The sequence below is a fragment of the Cupressus sempervirens genome, chromosome 4, assembly GCF_028749045.1.
Source record: "Cupressus sempervirens isolate cs-2001-9-10 chromosome 4, ASM2874904v1, whole genome shotgun sequence".
Lineage (NCBI taxonomy): Eukaryota > Viridiplantae > Streptophyta > Pinopsida > Cupressales > Cupressaceae > Cupressus > Cupressus sempervirens.
In genome coordinates this window covers 91,541,259-91,549,919 of record NC_143121.1, presented here as the reverse complement: position 1 = coordinate 91,549,919, position 8,661 = coordinate 91,541,259, and positions in this window count along the sequence as shown.

The window sequence follows — 8,661 nt, the reverse complement described above, 5'->3', positions numbered from 1 at the left end:
TTCCTAAATGGTTGAAAAGGAACATGACTTGGATTTGACCAATTTTTTCCCACGTTCTATCAATCTATCCTCCAACCTATCCAATTTCTTTAAAGATGGTTGCTATTGTCCATAGTTGTCCTTCACTTCCTCTAAATTTTCATGACTACCTCAAACATACCTATAGAAAATGCTAATTTTAAATGAAAAATTAACCTAAGGACATATGGGACATGTTAGAGCTTCATAGTGACAAATGTTCTTTATCTTTCAAATCTTTTATTGTCACTACTATATTTGAGCCCAAATTGCAAAAGCATGCCATCATAATTTCAATGGTCTCCCATTGCCCAAGTGACAGTACCATGAATTGGCTCCCATCAGATGGGCGCCCAAATTTTGTTGTCACAAATTATGACAAAAAGGATGTATGTTACAAGTGCAATAGATTAAACTATCACAACATGGGAGTGGGCGAGGTAAATATTTTATCTTCATGTCATCACAATTGCAATGGTAGATCATCGCAATTATGATGGCATAAGATTTGTGTCTACCATCAAAATTGTGATGGTTTTTCAATAGTTGTGTTGTGGGAGCGATGACTATCCATTGGAAAAAGTCATTGCTAGTTTGTTGGGTATGCAATAGCTCTACTGTGGGAGCGACAACTATCTATCAGAAGAAGTTGTTGCAATTAGGATGTGTAGCCAAATTACTAAAAAAAAATTACTACTTTCTGAATGAGGTCCTTTTTATGCTAAGAATATTATCAGTTTTTTTTTTTTGTAGTAGTGAAGATTAGTTATACATGACTAAACTATAAATTCAGTGGGTAGATGTTCTATGTAAAAATTACCATTCAATGGGTAGATGTTCTATGTAAAAATTACCATTGGACCCTAGGCAAAAGTAGCCAAATTTGTGTTTATCTTTAGATCATCTTGAGAGTAGAGTCATTTGAAGCAATCTTGAGGCTACATGACCAAGTTAGATATAAAAATCTCAATAATATAAGAAATTTTATACAAGGGACAAAGATTTGACATGTCTTACAAATGTCTCTAAATGGCTATTTGTAATTATTTTTCAAAGAAGTGTTAATTGATATTAGTGTATCCTTTATAGCTATGGCATCTGCATGGATGCAAGTTTTGGTTATCAAATTAGTCTATTTTGGTTATCATTCACATATAATTATGTATAGGGTTCTATTTTCAAAACTTTAAAGCTATTTGAATTACAATAGCATTTATAGTAGTATACTAAACTATGGATTCCTTTTGTAGTGCCTAAAACCATAGATTCCCATAGTTAGTTTTCATGCAACCATAGGTTAATGTTGAGGCTTACTTGGCTTCAAGAATAGATCAATATTCTTTACTAACTATGGCCATCCACATGAAGCTGGAAGTTCATTTGGCCCCACCCATCCCCCTAACATACAAATTCCCCTTTAACATCTAAAATTCATTCATTCACTAATAAAATTCTTTCATTCCATTAATAAATTTTATGATAACATCACACCATTGATTTGATAAACTGATGAATGGAACTCTAAATTGAGAAATCATGTGGAGCTATGTTCTATATGCATGGAAAATAGATGGAGCTGAATAAACCCACCACATTTACATTTATATAATAGCTATATGCAAATGCAAACCTCTAACAAAAATGCAAACCTGTTGGGTTTTCTTAGCTCCACCTGATGTCATATGCATATGAATTGGGATTGCATATTGAACTATTTAATCCTTCTATATTTCTTGAAACCAAGAGATTCACATAGTTAGTTATCATGCAATCATAGGGTTAACATTGAGCTTCACTTGCTTTTGAGAATAGTTTAATATTATCTACTAATTAAGGCTAACCACATGAAGGTGGCAGATCATTTGGCCTCCCTCCGTAACATCTAAATTGCTCATTAACATCTAAAATCTTGAAGAAAGGATCAATCTTTAAAGTACAAAAGAAGGCTCCAGATCTACAAAAGTGATATCATTTTCCTATGTCTTGATGCATGCCATTTTTTCGTCACATCCAAAATAAGATTTTGCCACTCTAAATCAAGAATGCATGTGTAGTTGTGTTCTATATACATGGAGAATAGGAAGAGATGAAAAAATGCAGCATCAAAATTACAATGATTTAATAGTTCGATTGAGTTCTTAAAATTGTATACCATCATGAACATTAGAACTCTAGCTGGTATGGCCAAGTGAATGTCCTTAGCAAGCCACCACATAGAAAGTGTTGATTTCCTTGAATGTTGAAGAAATTACCCTTGGCTATAAGAGTCAAAGTTATAATGGCCATTATGGTCTATAACTTAAAATAGCTAATTAACACTACTACATTTAGGCTTGAATTGCGATGCCCACCTCTCACCTAAGTGATAGTACCCCGAATCGGCTCATGTAGGACTTTTTCCATCACAAATTTTGATGGTGAGGGCATCTATCAGAATTCTGATGGATTGAACTATACTACCTTCAAAGAGGGAGAGGGAAAGAGTTCATCTTCATGTCATCCCAATGGTGACAATAGACCATTGCAATTACAATGGCATAAGATTTCAGTCTACTATTCCAATGCTAATGATTTTGTTACGACCATGTTGTGAGAGAGACAACTATCCTTTGGAAAAGGCCATCACAAGTGCAATGATTATGTAGCAACTATGCTATGTGAGTGATGAATATCTATTGAAACAAGTCATTGCAATTGCAATTGGTAGCCAAATTATTTTAAACAAAATTGTTGCTTCTCTAATGAGGTCCTTTTACTGTTGAGAATATTATCAGTTCTTTTTTTCTTCTTCTAATATTGTTATAGGTTTTAAACTATATTTGATTAAGGGAATGAGCTATTATAGGGTTCAATGGTTTTACATCTATCTACTGCAAATCAAGTTATATATTATAGATAAATAAAAGAATAGTCTAATATTTGAGCACATGAGAACCTATGAATGGTACATTAGAAATCATTAAGAAGCTTATGAACTTTTTTTTTTTTTTAATCTAAATTATCATAGTTATCTATTATAAGTGTGTCATTTATATTAATTATTGAGAGTTCAAAAAATATCATAGTACATCAAGGATCCAAGGGAAAAAACAACGAGCCCAAAGGATCAAATGAAATTCAAAATGTCATGATAAGCAACATAGAGATACAAAAAAGAAGCAACTAAGATCTAACATCATCTAGGTTTTCCAGCCAAGTCATCCAACCTTGTGGACCTTTCATCCATACCACCTTCTTTCCATCCAAGCACTGAGCATACATATCCAACCTATCATAAGAGGGAGTCCCAATGCATTAAATTTCTTCAATTAGGTTGTCCAAAGCTTTGTCAAAAGAATTTTTATCTCCTATGATTCTTACCCATTCAACTCCATGCTTCATCTCATATATAAACATAAATTGTACAAGACCAAGTGAAGATCAATTGTACAAGACCAACCTATAAATTTAGTGGGTAGATCATCTTCAATTATTTTTTGTTTCTTCTCCAAATATGTGTTTAGTTTTTTACCATCTTGAGAGTGGAGTCATTTGAAACTATCCTAGAGTCTACATGACCAAGTTAGACATGCAAAGCTCAATAATATAAGAAACGTTATACAAGGGACAAAGATTTCACACATCTTACAAATGTCTATAAATGGCTATTTGTAATCATTTGTCATACAAGTGCTAGTTGATATCAATGTATCATTTATAGCTATGGCATATGTGTGGATGAATGTTTTTATTATCAAATCAATCTATTTTAGTTATCATTCACATATAACTATGTATAGGGTTCTATTCTCAAAACTTTAAATCTATTTGAATTATAGTAGCATTTAGTAGAATTTACAATAGCATATTGAACTATGGCATCCTTCTACATTACTTGAAACCAATAGAGTCAAACCATTAGTTGTCATGTAACCATAGGTTAATGTTGAGCTTCACTTGGTTTTGAGAATATTTTAATATTCTCTACTAATCAGGTCCAACCATGTGAAGGTTGAAGCTCATTTGGATCCACCCCCCCAACATCTAAAATTTATTCATTCCATTAATAAATTCCCTGTTACCATTATACCATTGATTTGATAAACTTGTGAATGCCACTCTGAATTGAGAATACATGTGTAGTTGTGTTCTATATGCATGGACAATAGGTAGAGCTGAAAAAACCCACTATGTTTACATTTATTTCATAGGTCTATGCAAACTTGTTGGGTTTTTTTAGCTCAACCTGATGTCGTATGCATATGAATTGAGATTTCATATTGAACTATCATGTCTTTTTCCATTGCCTGAAACCAAGAGATTCACATAGTTAGTCATCATATGCAATGATATATTAATATTGAGCTTCACTTTTTCTTGAGAATAGTATAATATTCTCTACTAATTAGGGCCAACCATGTGAAGGTTGAAGCTCATTTGGCCCACCCCACCCCACCCCAACATCTAAATTCATCATTAATATCTAAAATATTTAAGAAAGGATCAGTATTTAAAGTACAAAAAAGTTCCAATCCTACAAAAGTGACATCATTTTCACATCTTCTGGTGGATGTCTTTTTTCCATCACATCCAAAATAAGATTTTACCACTCTGAATCAAGAATGCACACACAACTACGTTCTATATGCATGGACAATAGAATGAGCTGAGAAAACACAAAATGATTACATTTATTTAATAGGTCTATTAATTTTTTTAAATTATAGATCATCATGAAAATTAGCAAATCTAGCTTGTATGGTTGAGAGAATGTCCTTAGCAAGCCAATAGATAGAAAGTCTTGATTTTTTTGCATGTTGATGACATTACCGTTGCTAATAAGAGTGAAAATTACAATGTTTCTAGTGGTATATAACTCAAAATACCTAATTATAAGTCTCTAACAAAAATTAAAACTTGTTGCATTTTTCATCTCCACCTGATGTCGTATGCATATGAATTGAGATTGCATATTGAACTATGGGCTCCTCATGCATTGCTCGAAACCAAGAGATTCACACAATTAGTTGTTATGAAATCATATGTTAATGTTTAGCTTCACTTGGTTTTGAGAATAGTTTAATATTCTCTAATAATCACGGCCAACCACATGAAGGTGGAAGCTCATTTTCCCCCCCCGACCTAACATCTAAATTCCTTGATAACATCTAAAGTATCTAAGAAAGGATCAATAATTAAAGTACTTAGAATGTCCTCATCACCTCTTGTTACTCTCAAGGGAAGTCCATATTCATTTCTCATGGGCAATTCATCAGAATTCTTTAGTCATTCCCATACATCTAACATGGGTACATCTAGGAATGTCCTCATCGCCTCTTGCATAAAATGAATCCAATATTACAAAATGCTCCCTAAGAAATAATAGTTAAAGTGAAATAAACACATAAAAAATGAGAGAGAAAAATAGGAATTTACTTACCAATAGGCATTTCCATTACATTTGTGGGCATGCTACATGTTGGGCCTTATTGCTTTTCTCTTTTGCCAAGACCTCTTTGTTTATATTCATACATACATACATACATATGTGTGTGTATGTATGCATATAAACACACACACACACACACATATACATATACATATGTATATACATACATACATACATTCATATACATAGATCACATGGGCACAACAACGAGATACAAAGATCACAAGGGCACAACAAAAAAAATGTAGCGATCACAAGGGCACAACAATGAAATCCTAGATCTCCATTGATCTCCACAATCCACATGATTTCTCTATATACATACATACATACATACATAAATACGTACATATATACATATATACATACATACATATACATATATATACATACATACATATACATACATACATACATACATACATACATAAATACATATATAAATACATACATCTTCATATGCAATGTTATCACATTGGAAAAATATATTTGATCCTTCAAGCTCAAAATAGTTGATTTTTCCTGCTATGATATGTTTTTGTAAAATTTCTTGTGAAGTCTGCTTATTTTTCCTTGTCTACCTTATTTTTGTGTAGGATCTTGAGGTAAGTCACTTAGCATGGGTTGAGTGAGTTTTATTGTTTTATTATTTAGATTCTAGAATATGTGTGTAGCTAGATCAATTTTTTGTTGTTCCAAGATCTTCTGTATATATACATACATAGGCACACACATATGGTTGTGTATGTCTACATACATACATACATACATACATACATATACATAAATAATAGTAATATATGTATTTCATCAACATTTTCTTTTCCATTTCTTATAAGAGCATTTCAAGGTTGGGAACTACTTCAACATTCTTTGCATGGATTAGAGGTAATGTGATTGTGGCAGACACTTCTATAAGGGAATAAGCCTCATGATTATGGCATTTACACAGAAGTAGAACTTACTTGTTCAACTCCTTACACTCAACTCTTCACTTAAGTTATTCTTCTAGTAGTGAAAATATCTGCTACAAACTCATAGGAGCCAAGGGACCTTGATTCTATGCTATATTTTCTCAAGAAATCAGAGAAGTTACCATTAGCTTCAATACTTGATAACATTTTGGAGTATTTAGTGATTCCCAAATTGATAGTAGTAGTAGATACTTGGGATCCTCATAGTGGTACATCCTTGGATTTGAATGTCGGGCTAGCATATGTAGCCTTTATATCCAACCCTTTGTTATAAATTGGGGAATGCACTTCATGCCTGGCATGCAAGTGATGCATCTACATATGTAGTTTTATCACCTTAGAAAATTGTATTAGATCCTGCTAGTTGGGAACAATTGATCATTCATTTTATTGTATGTAATCTAATGACAGTTTTATATGAATTTTTAATCAACCTAACTAATCAGAAACTAGACCAATTTAATTGGGTTATGGCTAGTTTCTTTCTAAAATATCTACTATGATATGTTTTTGTAAAATTTCTTGTGAACTCTACACATTTTTCCTAGTCTGTATTATTTTTGTGTAGGACTATCTATATCACATGTTGGCACATTAAAATTTTATTGGCTAAGGGAAGCAAGTTCTTGTTGCAAGTTAGAAGCAATTTGCACAATACTAATGATAATGGAATCAATAGAGGAAATAGGTGGCAATTCCATATTTGACATACTAGGAAGAGTGTAAGAATTAGCTGGAGTAGAAGGTGCTACAAGTAGGACATTAGGAACCATAGTAGGAGGACTCTGATAAGTGTAAGGAACACTATTGTATAAAGGTTGCAAGATATGAAATGAAGCAAGTGGAACACTCACAGGTAGAGAAGAAATAGTAAGACTACTAATAGGAGGATTAAATGGCTAAATATATGTAGTCACAATAGGAGTAACATAAGAAGGAATGATAGAGATATGTTTAGATAGAGACAATGTAGGTTCAACACTAGTGATACATTAATCCATTCCTATTTCAAATCTAGCTTGGGCTAAAGGATTAATGTGAGTGTGGACAAGGTGAGTAAGACCATGCAAAACACCCATGTCTATCACTAAAAATCACTTTCTTAAGAGAATCATAAGCAGCCATAGTATTGGTATTGTGATTCTCTTGAAGAAGTCAATCATGCATTTTATCAATCTTAGTAGCAATATTATGAACTTGTTTAGGAGGAATCCTTAAAGCTTCATCCTCATCATGAGATGAATGAGAAGAGTTATGCTCCATAGAATAATTAGGGTCATGAGAAACCATAGGATCAATAAGGTTCCTAAAGAGAGAAGAACAAAAATCTTGATCAAAGTGGGCCATGAGTCTATGAATTCTCCTAAGGGGATACTATAAGTAGGGCTTAAGGTAATATGCACTTACAAATTAGAAACCAAAGGTTTCAAAAGCAAGATGTTCCATAAGGACTAATTAACATTTGAAGAAATTCAAAACATAAATCCCATGCACATTCTTAATCCACTAATCCTCTTCATCAAGCATCCTAGAAGTTTATCCAAACTTACTAGTAAAACAAACTATATCTTAAGAAATATTATATCTTCTCCTGCTGCTACAACTACCAGGATCAAATGAATCATACGTGTTGCAAGCCTTCATGTGATTATAAATTTTCTTTCTTCTTCCTCTACTCTTAGTCACAAGATCAGGTAACTATCTTTCAATAGTAGGAACCTCAACCATAGGTTTTTCTATCTTCAAACTGAAAGTATTAAAAATAATTAAGTTCATTACAACATTTGGGGTCAAATTGCAAAAAAAATTTACAACCACAGTGTAATTTATGGATTTTCATATATATTTTTTTGCAATTGTCATCGATGTCATCATAATATTGATATTTGCATCAAAATTGCAATGCTCATGTGAGTATTAATTTAAAAATGACATAAATCATTTTGCATTTATTTTGATCGATTGTGGAGAGCTACATGCAAAAGATGGTGGAGAGATCTGAATGAGGGTGGAGAACCCTGAATGTTAGCAGAGAGCTCTATGCTATAAAAATTGGTGGATATTTCATTGTCATGCCCTTGTAATCATTGCATTTCATTGCAATGACCTTATGATATCTACATTTTGTTGTCATACCCTTGGTGGAGATTAGTGGATATCTAGGATTTCATTGCAATGTCCTTGTAATTATTGCATTTCATTATTGTGTAGTTGTGATCTCTACATTTTATTGTCATGCCC